Below are 17,685 nucleotides of genomic sequence, written 5' to 3'. Positions count from 1 at the left end.
GTGATGAATGACAAGAAAGTTATAAAATATTTCTATGGTTTGGGGATTTTAGATAATTATGTTAATTTAGGCATAATAGATGTTAATATTTGGGATTTTAGATAAAATACATGTTAACTTTGTGGATTTTAGGTATACTACACGTTAAATTGCAATTTTAGTCTAAATCGAACCTGAACTTGAGCCCACATTTTGTATTTGGGTTTTGAATAAATGCCACTACTGGTGTTTTAATTTCTTTAATATGTTGAGTGAGGGTTCTTGAAACACCAAAATAAAAAAAAATGGAAAACGAAAAAGAAGCATTAGTGGTGACTGATGTTCGGTTTATTTGTACATATTTATTAGTGTTAATGTACTCATTTTACTTGTTTAGTTTAGGAACTATGGTACTTCATACATGTTTATTGTGTTTCAGGTCACAGGTACTTAACGCGCTTAATTTGGACCTGTACGAGCATGGAATGAAGACCCGGGATGTCCAGCACGCTTACCGAGGCAGTTAAACAAAGTTGTTGAGAAAAGAGGCCCTTCGCGTAGCGCGATGGGTGTTGAAGGTGGGGCATCGCGCTACGCGATGCCCTGTAAGTTCCTGCGTTGACTTTGGTCCATCGCGTAGCGCGATGGACCAGGAGAGGAGGCCATCGCGCTACGCGATGGTCCCCAAAATCGTGAAAGTTAGGGTTTTGTTTTATATTACGTTTTGACGACCCTAGACGCACTTCTTCACCTTCCAGGCGATTTCCAGAGCAGAAGAGCAAGTCCCGATCATCCCCAATCATCTCTAAGTGTCCTACATGGCCTACCACATCATAACCGAGGCCCGAGAGATGCCGATGCGCGGCTAGTTTCTTCGAGTCATACCCGGGATGTAGAGTATTGTATCTTTCAGTTTTTCTCATGTATTTAGAACGAATTGATTGTAATGATCTTTGATTAATCTATGAGTATTGATGTCTAGTATTATTGTGCACTCGGTCGGTTTAGGTTTATTTCGATCAGAACGATTATTGTGCCAGTTGCAATGATAATTGCTTATAGGATTGTTTTGACTAGTTGAATATGATGAAGCATATGCTTTCCCATAGTTGAGTCACACTGACAGGGACTGTTTGATAACCAGTGCCGTGTGTTAGTAAGCATGGATGCCTAAGGTTTATCTAGTTAGTCAATCGGTATTGATTATTAATTGTTAATCTGTTAAGTTGCATGAGTTTGTTGTTAGGTTAACTACTTGGATTCCCGGGTGTGATTTGCTTTGTTAATTGATTGAATACTTAAGTAATTGTTCGTTTCTTATAAAACCAAACTGTTTGCTAGTGTGATCAGCACTTTAATTGAATTATTTCATAAGTTTAGAAATTGATTTCACTTCACACTGACCACATACTCCTGGTGGATACGATACCTGACTTACCCTAGCTGCTTAGGTTAATTAGGTTTTTGCATGACTCAAACGACGGTCATCAAAATGGCGCCGTTTCCGGGGATTTAGTGCGCTTAGTGTTTTTGTGATTAATTGATTTCTGTGACATTTGAGCCAAAACAAGATACACCTCAGTACGTATTTACCGATTAAGCAAAGAAACGCCTTTTGCGTAACAAACGAACGACTAACCGAACGGGTCGGGTTATGACCCAGATATCTCGGGGGGCCATCTATAAGTGATACGATCTATACAAGCTAAAATATTAGTAATATGGCCTTAGTTTGATAGCAAACAAGTTAAACGAAAACATGCTCGTTGCCCAGCTGGGAAAACGGGAATCTGAGCCAAGTTCGGTTTTAAGTATTAGACATTGAACAACATCACAACCTAAGCCTATTGCCACTTTCTGGGCGTTCCAGCTACACCCAGATTAGTTATACAGCCCAGTTTAGTATTGAGATTATAATAATATTAAAATATTAATATTATTATAATATTGATTATAGGGACTACTGATAGCAGACCAAACGAACCACGAGCTGATACAGTACTGATTATCGACTAAATCGTGAGTTTCATGACCCCACTTCTAAACTGTTTTACGAACTTTTTGGGTGAAAAGCATGTTGCTTATATCTATATACTTATCTGAAACATGTGATGATGTGAATTATCTAAGTGCTAACACATGAAAGTCCCCACTAACACAGTGATTAACTACGAGCCGGTGCCTTGTGAATAGTACTATTGGTTTGACAAACCCAGGCGGGGCCAGCACGGTTGCTGAGACATTATCCCGTTTGCACATGTCCATATTTTTACAAACCAGCTATGTAGTGTTAGACATAGCTACCGGGGCATGTTGTGGGCGGAAAGGGGCCACAGTGGTTGACCGAGCGTGGGAAATGGAGGCACGCAGCACGAACAGTCCAGGCTTCACTGTAGCTTAGCATAATTACATCACATACATCATTTACATACATACATACTTATTTCATGATTACAAGTGTTGACTTGTGAACACTCATTACTGTTTTCTTGAAACTCGCGAAACTCACCAACTCTAGTAGTTGACCCGTTTTAAACTGCTTTTCAGGTGTACCTAAATCGGAATGATTGGGTGATCTGTTACTTGCCTGAAGTGTGTGGTTGATGCTATGTGAATAGAAGAAAGGGCGTTATTAGTAAGAATGTATAGTTAACGAACTAGTTTTGTTTGTATCACCTAGACTGTAAAACAATGATAGAACAAAGAAATGTAATATATTGTAAATTAGTTTGTAATGTTTCTTTATAAACAATGTGTTGATACTAGAGGTGTCTGTTACATTCCCGTTTTACGCTTCCTTATTGTGCTAGTCGGGGTGTGACAGAAGTTGGTATCAAAGCCATTGGTTATAAAGGATTAGGTTATCCCTTAGGGTACCTAAAATATAACCGTAGGCTCGATTAATTCTGGGAAAATAATTAAATAATAAATTAATATTATATACTGATGGATGTCGGGATGAACTTGTAGGGCAAGTGAGTTATTGTGGTCCGGAACATAATAACAGACTTGCTTGTACGAGGGAATTCGGATAGAAGTCGCGGAACGTGTGGTTAGGTAAAAGTGGCAACATATGTGTATAAAAGGTAATGTGAAAGTATATATATATATATATGTAACACTCATACGTGCTTATGTGGAACAAGGTGTATGAATACGTGTACGTATGATACTGTTGATGACGGTAAATTTTACTATGAATATTATATTCATTTATATTCAATATTGATTTAAATAATAATAATAATTAAAATTTTAATAAAACTAACATTATATTCTAATATAATTAATATTAAATTTGGTTTAATTAATTAATCTCCTCGACAATAGTTAGCGATAGCAATAGATATTATTCTTATAACTAACCTTTGTGCAGAGTCATGTCAAGGAATAACGACTACGTACCGGAAGAAGAACCGGTAATCTCTGTTGAGGAGGATCCCGAGGAAGAATCAGAGGAGGATCCAGAAGAGGAGGACCCAGAAGAGGAACCGGAGGAGGAGGAGGAAGAGGTGGAAGAAGAAGTTATCTGTAGAGAGCTACCCAGGAATGTGCCTGATCTATCCGGTTACAGATGTGATAGTTATCCACCCAGGTCACCACGTAGGGATTAAGACGAAGTTAACAGTCAGTATCGTTCACCTGCTAGAGTAGCCAGATTACCCACTCCACCTATACACCTGTCACCGACGACTTCAGCTACTGCGCGAGTCCGGCAAACTGCTCGTATTCGGGTAACCCCGATTGACCCTACCTCGATTCCATTTAGATCTACCCACGACCGGGGAGGACCTTCACGCCCTAGGGTAGATACTTCATCTTCCCGTTCATTGAGTATACCTACCCCTCGCCCTGACCTCCCAAACGCAGGAAACAACTCTTGGATGGCTGTCCTGACTGACCGTGTGATAGACCACTCGATAGCCATAGCTAACATTAACCAGGAAAGGAGGGACGGACTCAGTACTTATCGACGTTACATCAGATAGTACTGAACTTGCAGCAGTCAGATGCCTACCACCACTGGTGTTTGGATAGGGTGACAGTTCGGCTGTGGAACTGTTACTGGGTGATTACGGTGCTGTTATTTTTATGTTTGTGGCTAGCCTGTCGTCTGTATGGATAGATGCGGAATGTTACAGATATGTGTACATGATCTTTTGATACTCCATGTATGTATATAGTAGTATGTTATGTTAACATGGGGCACAATTTTGTACATTATTACAAGCACTGACCCTTATAGGGTTAAGTCTAACCGTCACTTAGTGACAGATTTTGATATATACATGCAAGCACTGGCCTTTATCAGGCTAAGTCTATGTACTTTTTGATATCAATGTACAGAACAATTTGTGAATTGTTAGTATGTTATCTGGTTTACCTGTACAACATTTATTGTGATTACTATTACACAGTGCCGTAGACTGAAATTAGTACTAATTGACTTATATTTGTTTATCATTATAGAATGGCCCCAAAGAAAGCAAACCCTATGACTGAGGCAGAAATAGCCGAGATGATTGCTCGGCAAATACAGGCAGTGATCCCACTTATCGTAATACAAGTAACTGCCGGTGTAAACGCAAATATGCAAACAAACCAGCAACAAAACAATAATGCTCCCCCAACCAACAATGAAACAGTTACAAATAACAATCCCCCACCTGATGCAAATAATGTCAACAACAATAATCTCCCACCGAACCCAAACAATAACAATAACAACCCTAATCCCCCTCGAAGGGACTATTCGATCAAAAACTTTATGGCCTGCAAACCGAAGGGCACTGAAGGGCCAAACGGGTTAATCAAGTGGATCGAGAAAACTGAATCTGTTCTCAATATTAGTAATTGTCCACCGGAAAACATTGTCAAGTATGTTGCCTCTACCTTTACTGATCACGCATTAATGTGGTAGAACACTACGGTACAGATAAAAGGTCAAGATACGGTGAACCGCATGACATGGGCTGAACTCAAAACACTGATGCTGGAACATTTCTGCCCAAAGAACGAAATTCAAATATTAGAACACGAACTTTGGAGTTTGGAGATGAAAGGAGCGGATCATTTGGGATACACAAACCGCTTCAATGAATTGGCCCGTTTAGTACCATGGTTAGTGACTCCTGAAGATAAACGAGTTGAACGTTATATTTGGGGTTTAGCCCCAGAAGTGACGAGTTTGGCGAACTCTGTTGGCCACACATCATTTGAGAATGCCGTGACTCAGGCCGGCATCGTAACTTTCGACTTGGTAAGAAGCGGAGTGTTGAGAATGGCCGGGGAATCATCAGGTATGAAGCGAACCAATTATGGATCAGGATCACAAGGAAGGCCAGCAAATAAACGTGCACGCCCAACAATACAAAATTATGTCATGAGTAGTTCTGAGGTGAAACGGGACAGGTACAAGGGACCATGGCCTAAATGTGATAAATGTAATTTTCATCATGTGGGCGAGTGTAGACCGATAATATGTCAAAGGTGTGGAAGGACTGGACACAATGGTGGTCCCAACTGCCGAATCGGTATGGATATTGTTAACCGACCAGCCCAGACAACTCAACCCCGTCGTCCCCAACTACCGAGATCACAACCGATTCGTCAGCAACCAGCCCAGCAAGACTCAACTGTAGTGAATCGCCGTGCTTGTTTTGAATGTGGGAGCACATAACCCTTTAGAATGGACTGCCCCAAGCTGAATCGAGGAGCAGTCACCGGTCGAAATCAAGCATCGACTTCAAGTGCGTCTCGGGGACGCGCGTTTGTTATCGGGTTTGGAGAAGCACGACAAGACCCGAACGTGGTAACAGGTACATTTTTTGTTTCTGATCAATATGCTTCTGTATTATTTGATAATGGTGCCGATAGAAGCTTTGTTTCCTCTAGCGTTGTATCCCTGGGTAACATGCCAGTTAGTGAACTAACAAATCCCTATACTATAGAACTCGCTAACGGTAACTCCATAACTGTCAACCAAATAATCCAAAACTATTCCATTATTCGTAATGAACACCCATTCCTTATTGACCTACTCCCGGTAGAGTTAGGAAGTTTTGATGTAATCGTTGGCATGGACTGGCCAACCAAGTATAAGTCGGAGATTGTGTGTAACGACAAGACAGTTAAAATTCCCTTTTCGAATGGTGAGGTGATTGTAGTACATGGAGAGAAGTCTAGTTCGATATTACCTCTCGTGTCTCATCTCAAAGTGTTGAAATGTTTACGCCAAGGTTTTATGGCATTTTTGGCAAACGTGACTATAAAGAATCCTGATGAGAAACGCATAGTATAAATTCCCGTTGTACGTGAATACACCGATGTCTTTCCCGATGATCTACCTGGATTACCACCGAGCCGACAGGTTGAATTCAGCATAGACTTAATTCCAGGATCAGCCCCTATTGCTAAGGCACCTTATCGGCTGGCACCTTCTGAAATGCAAGAACTATCCAACCAGTTACAGGAGTTGTTAGATAAGGGTTTTATACGTTCTAGTTATTCTCCTTGGGGAGCACCAGTATTGTTCGTAAAGAAGAAGGATGGAAGTTTAAAATGTGTATCGATTACCGGGAATTAAACAAAGTTACCATCAAGAACCGATACCCTCTTCCACGAATAGATGACTTGTTTGACCAACTCCAAGGGGCAAACTATTTCTCGAAAATTGACCTTCGATCCGGTTACCATCAAGTTAAAATCCAAGAGGAAGACGTGTCTAAAACGACGTTCCGAACTCGTTATGGCCACTACGAATTCTTAGTTATGCCGTTCGGACTGACTAATGCTCCCGCAGTTTTCATGGACCTTATGAATTGAGTTTGTAAACCATACCTCGACAAATGCGTTATCGTGTTTATTGATGACATTTTGATATATTCGAAAACCAAGGAGGAACACGAGCAGCATTTACGAACTATTTTGGAGCTGTTGAGGCAGGAAAAGTTGTATGCCAAGCTGTCGAAATGTGAATTCTGGCTACAAGAGGTACAATTTCTAGGGCACGTTGTTAACCGACATGGTATCCATGTAGACCCGAGCAAGATTGAAGCCATCAAAAACTGGCAAGCCCCAAAGTCACCGAAAGAGATCCGCCAATTTTTGGGTCAGAACCAGAACCAGAACCAAAATCAAAACCAAAACCCACCCCCCGAGATAAATGTTTTCCAACCCGAACCAAACCCACCAAATAACCAAAATCCACCTGATAATGACCAGTTGCCACCAATAAACACAAATCAGCAACCCCAAAATTCAGTTCGACAATCCAGAAACCGAAACCGAAACTTTGACAGACCCGGGCCATCAGCCCCGAACAATACCCCTCGTCCCCGACAGCCGATTATATGTGATTTTGATCACGCAAGTATTCATATTAAAGACGAAGAAGAGGGAGATGAGGCGGAACAGGAACCGAGGAATGATGGTAGTAACGGGGATGATTGGAGGATTAGAGGAAATGACAGGTTGGAGCCGAGGAATGATAATGCGGGTTTGCATGTTGAAGAGATTGAACAGGTTGAGGAACCGGTTAGGGTGAGAGGTAACAGGTGGAGGAACAGAAATCCCGATCGTGGAGGTATAGGAAGATATCGGGAGGAACAGAGACAGCCGATTCAGGTTAACCAGGGAGGTTTTGAGGAACTGAGGGCCAGACGAAGGCATTATGGGCTCTCGGCTCAAGGTGTTAACAGTCGGTTCAGACCGGCTATTTCAGATGGTGCATCACCGATTGTCACACAGGTGCGTGTTCAGGGGCAGCCGACATTTAAATCCCGTCCCTCCTACATCAACATAGTTCCCCATTTTCACGGACTAGGATCGGAAGACCCGTATTCACACTTGTCAGATTTTTCAGCTATTTGCGGGTCTATTGGTGATGGTACGCATGATCAGGATGAGGTTCGGTTGCGGTTGTTCCAGTTTTCATTGAAAGACAAAGCAAAACACTAGTTCAACTAGCTACCGATGCACAGTATTGAGAGTTGGTCCGAGATGCAGCAGGTTTTCCTTAACGAGTATTATTCGCAGTCGAAGACTAACGAAGCCCGGATGGAGATTCGACATTTTGCACAGTTACCGGGTGAGTTATTTCATGAAGCATTTATTCGTTATAAGGAAATGATCAGGAAATGCCCGCACCACCAGATTGAATTGTGGGAATTAGTGAAGTGTTTTGTTGATGGGTTGACTTACGAGGACCGAAAGTATTTGAAATCATCGTGTAATGGCATGTTGTTGACCAACCGGAAGAGGATGATTGGGATTTCCTTGAGTTTATGTGTGAGGATTCCAAGTCAGAGGCAGCAGCTGAATGAAGACGAAAAGTCGGGGTCACCCGAACAGTTAAATCAGCCTCGAGCGAGTTAGACAGAATTGCAGAATTGGAATGGGTACTCGCGGGTTATCGGAAAGAGAAAAAGAAGGAGGTTGGTAAAGTCGGGGTGAAATTCGCGGTTTGTTCAGATTGTGGTGGATTGGGGCATAAGGTTGAAGATTGCCCCGGGTTCGATGATGACGAGTATACCGATGAGGAGGAAGTCAGTTACGCGTACGGGGAATCCAAGGGCCAAGGGTTCAATTCGAACACTTATCATCCGGGCCTAAGGAATCACCCGAATTTCAAATACAAGAACGCATCGAACCAGTCGAACCCGAACTTTCAGGGGTCCAGTCAGAACCGACAGCAGGCAGCTACCGACAGGGTGGTTCAAACAGTCAGCATAATAGTCGGGGATATAACAGAGATGGTTACCGAGGTAACAGTTCGTCGGGTAATCAGAATCAGGACCAGCAGAAGGGTAGTTCAGGAAATTCAGACGAGTCAATACATTCAAAGTTAGATGCGTTGTTGAAGGTCGTGACTGATAATTAGAAGGAAACACAAAAACAGTTCGAGTTGAGAGACAAGTCAGCAGAAGCAATGTCAAAGCAGATTGGTCAGCTTGCAGCAAATATGGCAAAGTTGCAGAAAACCGCGGGATAGTTACCGAGTGATACCACAGTGAACCCGCAACACCTCAGTTCGAGTTCGAGTTCGAGTTCGAAGAAGCACGTCAGTCATGTAAGTATTTTAAGAAATGGGAAAAAGTATGATAATAAGGTTGGGGGTCCACCATCTCAGGTTGATAGGGTGGTTGAAGATGTTGATGAGACAGTCGTCAGTGATGACGAGCCAGAACCGGTTATAATTGATAATAATAAAAGTAAATTTAAAATAAACGAACCGGTTCTGAAGGATGGTAACAACAAGTCTAAGGACACGGGGAAGGCCAAAACCGTCCTTTATCCCGATGCCTTGTTGTCACCATCAAAGGCGAAGATGGCATCTAAACGGGGCCCACAACAGGAGGAAATGTGGGAAACGTTTAGACAGGTTAAAATTAATATTCCTCTTTTAGTTTCCATAAAACAAGTGCCCGCCTATGCGAAGTACTTGAAAGATTTGTGCACACAGAAACGGAACCGAAAGATCCCTAAACAGATTGATTTAACAGATAATGTGAGTGCAATTCTTTCGGGTGCTCTTCCACCTAAGCTACAAGATCCGGGAACGCCCATTATATCCATTCAGGTGGGTGATTTTAAAATGACACGGGCACTCCTAGATCTTGGAGCTAGCATTAGCATCCTCCCGGGAAGTCTATACGATCAGTATGATTTCGGTCCGCTTCGGGCAGCCGCGACTACGGTTGTTCTCACGGACCAGACACCGAAACTTCCCCGGGGAATGTTACATGACGTGATTGTTAGGGTGGAAGATTTTTACTATCCAGTTGACTTTTTGGTTCTCGATTATGTTTCGGGTGAGAGAACCAAACAGCCCATGGTTATCCTCGGTAGGCCATTTTTGGCTACCGCAAATGCCAAAATCGATTGTCGAACCGGTACTGTAGACGTGGCATTTAGTAACCATAAGCTTAGACTTAATGTTTTCACACATGTAAATAATTCTTCGGTAGATGATGAATGCTTTATGGCGGACATTATTGACGAGTGCATTCCGTTATATGACTCTGTCGTTGATCCGGACTGCACAACGGAGACATGCTTTATGTTTGACAGGTTACAGGTGGAGACTGATAAGCAGCTGGAAGAGGAGGAGAAGAAGCTGGAGGTTGCAGCTTTACGGGGATATCGACCCCCGTGGTCGGTTCAGGTGGAACCGCTTCCCGAGAAGATTGATACCGGGTTGAAACCATCGTTATTGGAGGCACCGAAAGTCGAGCTGAAGGAGCTGCCGAGGCATCTAAAATACGCATTTTTGGGTAAGAATGACACATTTCCTGTTATTATAGCTTCTAACTTGTCTTTGGAACAGGAATCTGCCTTGCTGAAGGTGCTGGTGGCAAACAAGGAGGCGATCGGGTGGACCATCGCGGATCTGAAAGGGATTAGTCCCTCGATAGTGATGCACAAAATTTTGACAGATTCGGATGTTAAACCCGCACATGATGCTCAGAGACGGTTGAACCCGAACATGCGTGATTTCCCTAGGAAATCATCGTAATCAACGTTGTTCGTCTGCTTCTCGTGATTTCCATTCGACTACTAGAATCGACAAGGGGTTTGCTGCTACTAGAATCGACAAGGAGTTTGCTACTGTATTCCGTTAACCAAACAACCGCCAATCTCGACAAAACTAAAATACACCGAACAAGAAATCTTATACTAACTCATATCCGTTAAATAATATTTAAATTATATTTTCTTATTTATATACTCAAACAATAAATTTCTAAGTACATTAAAATCCTTATCCTAAACTTTAAACTATAAATATTTTATTATCTCTTGTTTTCTTCAATATCATGATGGTTTTCACAACTTATTTTTCACTTTATAAATCTTTATTATGAAAATTCAATTATTGTAAATTTTATTTTTATTAAACTAAATTATAAATTCTCTAAATTTAATTTCTATTTTTAAATTAATAATTTTCCATTAATTAATTTAACGTTTATTATTAAATTGACTTTTTGATTTAACCTTCATCGTAAATATTTCAACTCCCTACCTTGATTTTTTTTTTAAATTTTGAACGTTTTAAATAATAAATTCGTAGTTGTTAGAATAGTCATGGTGGTTCATGCATTTCTAGCCTCGCATTTATCTTATTTTATTATATGCTTCACTTTAATTTAAAATTTGTTATTTATTTAAATTTCCATTATCGATAATTCAATTTACATATTTCCAAATAATTATAACGAATTTATCCACTAATTCCCAACTTAAGCTAATTAAATATCTTCAATTTCCTACTTTATATGTTATCTAATTTTAATGATTTAATTGGAATAGGACTATCTCGGTAGTTCGGGAATATCCGTTTCCCAATTTAATCTATTAATAATTTAAATCAAATACGTATATTTTTGCATTGTCATTAATATTTAAATTATTAATTATTAACTATTATAATATTTTAGAATATCTTAAGCGAATTAATCTAATCTCAAAATCACCAACTTGAAAAGCTATAATTTTATAATTAACTTTTCTTTAAACTCACAAGTACTTAAATTAACCAAACTCGACCCACCAAAATTTTCGTTAACTATGTTTAAACTTATATTCTCGATCATAAGAACTTCATTCCTAAAGAATACGATCTTTAAGGACTCCGCATGCCGTTAACTACTCGTTATAAATTAAACCTTTGCGTAATTCATTCCCTGAATAAAATTCCTTTATCGAAGATTAATCAATTAAGATCTTGTATCTCCAACTCATTTCCTTTATTCTCGATTATCTTAATAACACCTAAATCACCAAATTTATTTTCTTCAATTTACAAAATTTTACTTTTAAAAACAAAAGAGTTTTTCGAAATCTTACGGTTTTATTGATTCAATATAAAATTATCAGGACAATTGTTTTCTCATAAAATTTTTTTTATTTCAAAACGTTTGTTTCTTACAAAATGATGATTTTAAATGTTTTATAACCCACATGATGGAACGAATTATGTGGACCATCCGATGATAAGACTAATTATGGTCCGGAACATAATTATTCAAGTCCTCATATGGAAATCATAACAAGTAAAATTGTGTGTCATGATTTAGAACCTAAGGTAACTTGGGTAATGGTATGAATGATGAGATGATAAGGAGATGGTGGATACGCCGCTGGTACATCCAATATATAAGTGCCCTTATCGGATTGTCATTTGAAGCGTTGCTTCAGTTATTACAAGTTCTATGTTTTGATATTTTTATTAAAAGTTTAATTATTTTTAAAATGATGATGTTTTGGTTTTCCTTAATTTTGGGACGAAATTCCCTAAAGTAGGGGAGACTGTAACATCTTGGATTTTTCGTATTTGTTTAAACCGATTCGAGAACGCAATTCGGATCTTTCGAACTATTTAAAACTTGTATTTATTGGTATTTAACTTGGTTTAACTTATTTTATAATTTCATAACTTTCAATCATGCCAAATAGCCCTTAGAAACCTTTAAATCGCTTAAAACGCTAAAAATCGCATTTTCGGGAACTACAGGGACTAGTTTTGCCAATTCTTTCCTATTTTCTATTAAATTAACGAAACTTAAGCTCCAATACAAGTAAACTAATGTTATAAACATACCAATTTCATTTTATTACTGTCCAAACCAAAATTTTTAAGTTATTATACCCGATTTTGCCATTAATTGATTATTTAGTTTCCTAAAATAGTTATTTCCTAATAAAAAAAAAGCCTTAACCCTTAATATTTAAACAAGGCATATCATAACACCCTAAATTATTACTTAAATATCAGCCACCATCTCTGTAATCTCGAAATTTCCTTTCTCCATTGTCGGTTTCTTCAATTTCTCTTCAAGTTTTTCAAGCCTTCGTTGACTTTCAAGCTTCAAGACCCTTTGACCTCGATTATCTCTTGTTCCATTCATCGTTCGGGCAAGTTGTCTTCTTAAATATTGTATATTTTTATCTGTAGAATAAAAGCCCTCAATTAATTTGGCTGATTGAGGGAGTCTCGGTGGTCAATTGAATTCAAACCCGTTTAAGGGCATAATAGTCAGCAACTTTGACCAATCAATTTCTCATGCTTCTGATCGGAACCGGATTTCGGTCTAGAAGACTTTTATTCTTGTAACGTAATTTTAAGGCTACTGACCAAAACCCGACTTCTGAATCGCTGTTCGGATTCTGGTCAGTACCAGCTCGCTTAAATCTTAAAACAAACATAACTTGAATTCTAAACATCCGTTTGGGTTGATTCCAGCTGCGTTAAGCTCGTTTTTATTTATAGTTTCATATCACAAAGTTTCAGAATCTGATCATTAATCTCGTTGGACGCGTATTGGACGACTAGCTTAAATCATTAGTTCGTTTGTCGAATTTATTAATCACTTACCTTCCATTTAAGGTGAGTTTATCATTCCCCTATTTTACCAAAATTTCTAAACTTTTTGGGGACATATGCGTACTTAATCATATTTTCTATTCTATATATATACTCAAAAATCGCAAACATAATTATTATGTGAATATCAGTTGAATGCTATTTGCTAATTGCTACATGTTTAATCGATTACTTGATACGTTTCGGAGAGGTCCAACATATCCCATTTTGTATAGGGTTCTCATTAGTATGATCATACGACCGTCTTAGTAACCGGAGCCCGATTCGCTTGGCGAAGGTAAACCGAAAAATTATTGGGCCATGTTGTGTCGAGTCGTGGGATCGAGGTGGACCGGGCTAAGGTCCAAGTTATTTCCACTCTACCTCATCCCAAAAATGTCAAAGGCATTAGATCTTTCCTCGGGCACGCTGGGTTTTATAGAAGGTTTATTAAAGGTTTTAGTGACATCACCAAACCCTTATGTAACCTATTGTTAAAAGATGCTCCATTCGATTTTAATGAGGAATGTGCTAAGGCCTTCGACATTCTGAAACAGAAGTTAGTAGAAGCCCCGATTTTGCAATCACCTGACTGGGAATTGCCTTTTGAAATCATGTGTGACGCGGGTGATTATGCAGTCGGGGCTGTCTTGGGTCAACGGGTTGAGAAGAAACCCGTTGCCATATACAATGCAAACAAAACCCTCTCGGACGCTCAGTTGAATTATACTACAACCGAGAAGGAGTTGCTTGCGATAGTGTATGCTTTGGATAAATTTCGTTCTTATATATGGGGTAGCAAAGTAATTGTTTATTCGGATCATTCTGCAGTTAGGTACCTCATGGACAAGAAAGACGTGAAACCCCAGTTAATAAGATGGGTTTTGTTGTTGCAGGAATTTGACTTGGAAATCCAGGACAAAAAGGGAACAGAGAATGTCGTTGCGGATCATTTGTCTCGGATTGTGATTGAAGATGGAGACGGGGATGGACCCACAAATGAGTCTTTCCCCGACGAACAGATTTTGGCGGTTTCCCAAAACCCTTGGTTTGCTCATATTGTCAATTTTAAAGTTGCAGGTGATTTACCCGAACACTGGCCAAGGAGGAAGAAGAAACATTTGATGTCACAGGCGAAGCAGTATATTTGGGACGAACCCGATCTGTTCAAAATTGGAGCTGATCAGATGATTAGAAGATGCATACCTGAAGAGGATGTTCGATCAGTATTGGAGCACGCGCATTCATCTGCGTGTGGTGGTCATTTTAGCGGATAGAAAACCGCTAGAAAATTGTTGACTAGTGGTTTTTATTGGCCAACACTGTTTCGGGACGCTCACGAGTTTGCGACACGTTGTTTGAAGTGTCAACAACTCGGGAATATCTCCAAGAGGGATGAGATGCCCTTGAAACCGATCCTAGTAATTGTGACATTTGAGCCAAAACAAGATACACCTCAGTACGTATTTACCGATTAAACAAATAAACGTCTTTTGCGTAACAAATGAACTATTAACCGAACGAGTCGGGTTATGACCCAGAAATCCCGAGGGGGGGGGGCATCTATAAGTGATATACGATCTATACAAGCTAAAAATATTAGTAATATGGCCTTAGTTTGATAGCAAACAAGTTAAACGAAAACATGCTCGTTTAACTACCCGCTATAGATTTAAACGCGAAAGATAGTTACAAACCAAGCATTTTATCATCCGTTAAGCCAAAAAATACTTACCAAACAAATATTTGAAATGTTTTAAGCGATCCATGAAAATATTTTTGATTTTTACAAACATATAGTATGTTTTTATAATTTTACACAAAACAAGCCGAAAAACACTCGTTTACGCGCTGTTTAACGCACCCGATAAGTTTTTCGCCCCAAAAACCGAACCCGAACTAAATTTGGACTGGGCATTTCGTTTCTGGGCCTTTAGAATCAGAATATTGGGCCAAAACGGCCAAAGGGAGCCCATAAGTAATCCCGATCGGCCAGCCCACCCCACCCCCCATTTTTTTTATAAAACTTGTTATGTAAGCTTGTTTATTCATTTCACTTGATAAAAACTGAAGTCCAAGCAGCTGCAAGTCAGTTTTTCCAGAAACCTTCCAAAACCCTAAGGTAACCACTTAAATAAGTAACTTTTAAACTTGTTTAACCTTGATTAATATCATAAAAACATGTCTTAATTGCTAAAAATCATTCCTAACCATTTAAAAATCCTAAAAATGGTCCATAAACATGTTTTGATCATACACATGGCAAGGAACCTGTTTTGATAGTTTTTTGGGCCATAAACACGGATTAAAGGGTTGAAACGGCGTTTTTACAGTTAAAAGTTCGTTTTTGTGCACTAGCCGAAACCCTAAGTTAAGGGCTGTTATGTTGATGAAAAATTGCTTGGTTTGTAATATAGGACTTGTATCTAGCCTACATAGGAGCACAAGAGCTTGAAAAGTTGATTAGAAAGGCGGAAATGAACCAAAACCGCTAAGGTAAAACCAAAACACTCGCTTACGGGCTGTTTAGGTTAAGGTTGTGATGTACATATTATTAGGCTTTGAAATTTTGCAGGGACATTAGGGACCATGTCAATGAGTCGCTGTTCAAATTTGGTAATTTTTCGACCATCCGAGAATATTTGGCGAATTTATTACCGAATTGGGACGTTTATTTGGGAAAATAGCTAAAATACTTCAAAAATTATAAAATATTTTTGGGAACTCAGATTTGATGTATTTTGATCACATATGAATTTTAGGATCATTTGGAGAAGTCTAAAGGTGTTTTGTGTATATGTATTTGTGTGAATTTTTATAGCTGAATTTGGGCCGAAAAGAATATCGCACGAGCTTTTTACATTCTAGAATTGATACAGGTTTTTTTGGGACATGATTTGAGTGTTCAGGAATTTTGTGGAATTTTTGGAAATTGTTTGGGGTAAACGGACGATTTTCAGGCAAAATATAGTTCATAAAATGAATTTTTATAATTTAATAAATCAGTAAATAATTCCAGAAATATTTTTATAAAAATCTACATATTTGAGTTGATAAGTGGATAAATTATCATAATTTAACGATTAACGGTTAATTAATTATGCTAATTTAAAGATTAAATAAATTTAGTTTTTATAAAAATCGGCAAGTTTGCGATTAACGAACATGCGGGAATACCAGAACACCAAGAGTGATCAAAAATCATATTTTTGGATTAATTAAATAAAAACAAACTTTTCTATGAGAAACCTGGACAATCCGGATAGATTGTGCGCGTTTCTTCTTAAATCAAATTGAATAAACCGAAAAGGGGCCCCGTGGCTAATCCGGGACCCCAGTATGTGATCCTTCTTTATAACTTAATCATTTTGTTAACCAATACATTTACCCAAGCTTATTTTCCCATAACTGTTTTCTGAACGTGTAAACGAACAACTTGGCCCAGCTGGGAAAACGGGAATCTGAGCCAAGTTCGGTTTTAAGTATTAGACATTGAATAAAATCACAACCTAAGCCTATTGCCACTTTCTGGGCGTTCCAGCTATACCCAGATTAGTTATACAGCCCAGTTTAGTATTGAGATTATAATAATATTAAAATATTAATATTATTATAATATTGATTATAGGAAACCGTGATTGCAAGTTATACAAACCTCGAACCTTCGTGCTACTAATTATCTACTAAACAGTGAGTTTCATGACCCCACTTCTAAACTGTTTTACGAACTTTTGGGGTGAAAAGCATGTTTGTTTACATATATATACCAGAAACATGTATTGATGTGAATTATCTAAGTGCTAACACACGAAAGTCCCCACGATAACAATGATTAACTTCAAGCTGGTGGCTTGTGAATAGTACTATTGGTTTGACAAACCCAAACGGAATCGGCCTGGTTGCCGTGTCACATAGCGCCGTTTGCACATGACCATATTTATACAAACAGGCTATGTAGTGTTAGACATAGCTACCGGGGCATGTTGTGGGTGGAAGGGGAGCCACAGTGGTTGATTGAGCATGGGAAATGGATGCACGCAGCACATACGGTCAAGGCTTCACTGTAGCTTAGCATAATTACATCATTTACATACATACTTATTTCATGATTACAAGTGTTAACTTGTGAATACTCATAACTGTTTTCTTGAAACTCGTGAAACTCACCAACTCTAGTAGTTGACCCGTTTTAAACTGCTTTTCAGGTGTACCTATATCGGAATGATTTGGTGATCTGTTACTTGCCCAAGGTGTGTGGTTGATGCTATGTGAATAGAAGCAAGGGCGTTAGTAGTAAGATCGTATAGTTAACGAACTAGTTTTGTTTGTATCGCCTAGAC

The sequence above is a fragment of the Bidens hawaiensis genome, unplaced genomic scaffold (genome assembly GCF_021521415.1).
Source record: "Bidens hawaiensis isolate Kalapana, Puna unplaced genomic scaffold, B.hawaiensis_p1.1 tig00004664_1, whole genome shotgun sequence".
Taxonomy (NCBI): Eukaryota; Viridiplantae; Streptophyta; class Magnoliopsida; order Asterales; family Asteraceae; genus Bidens; species Bidens hawaiensis.
The sequence above is the reverse complement of the archived record's forward strand: the minus strand, read 5'-3'. Positions refer to the sequence as shown.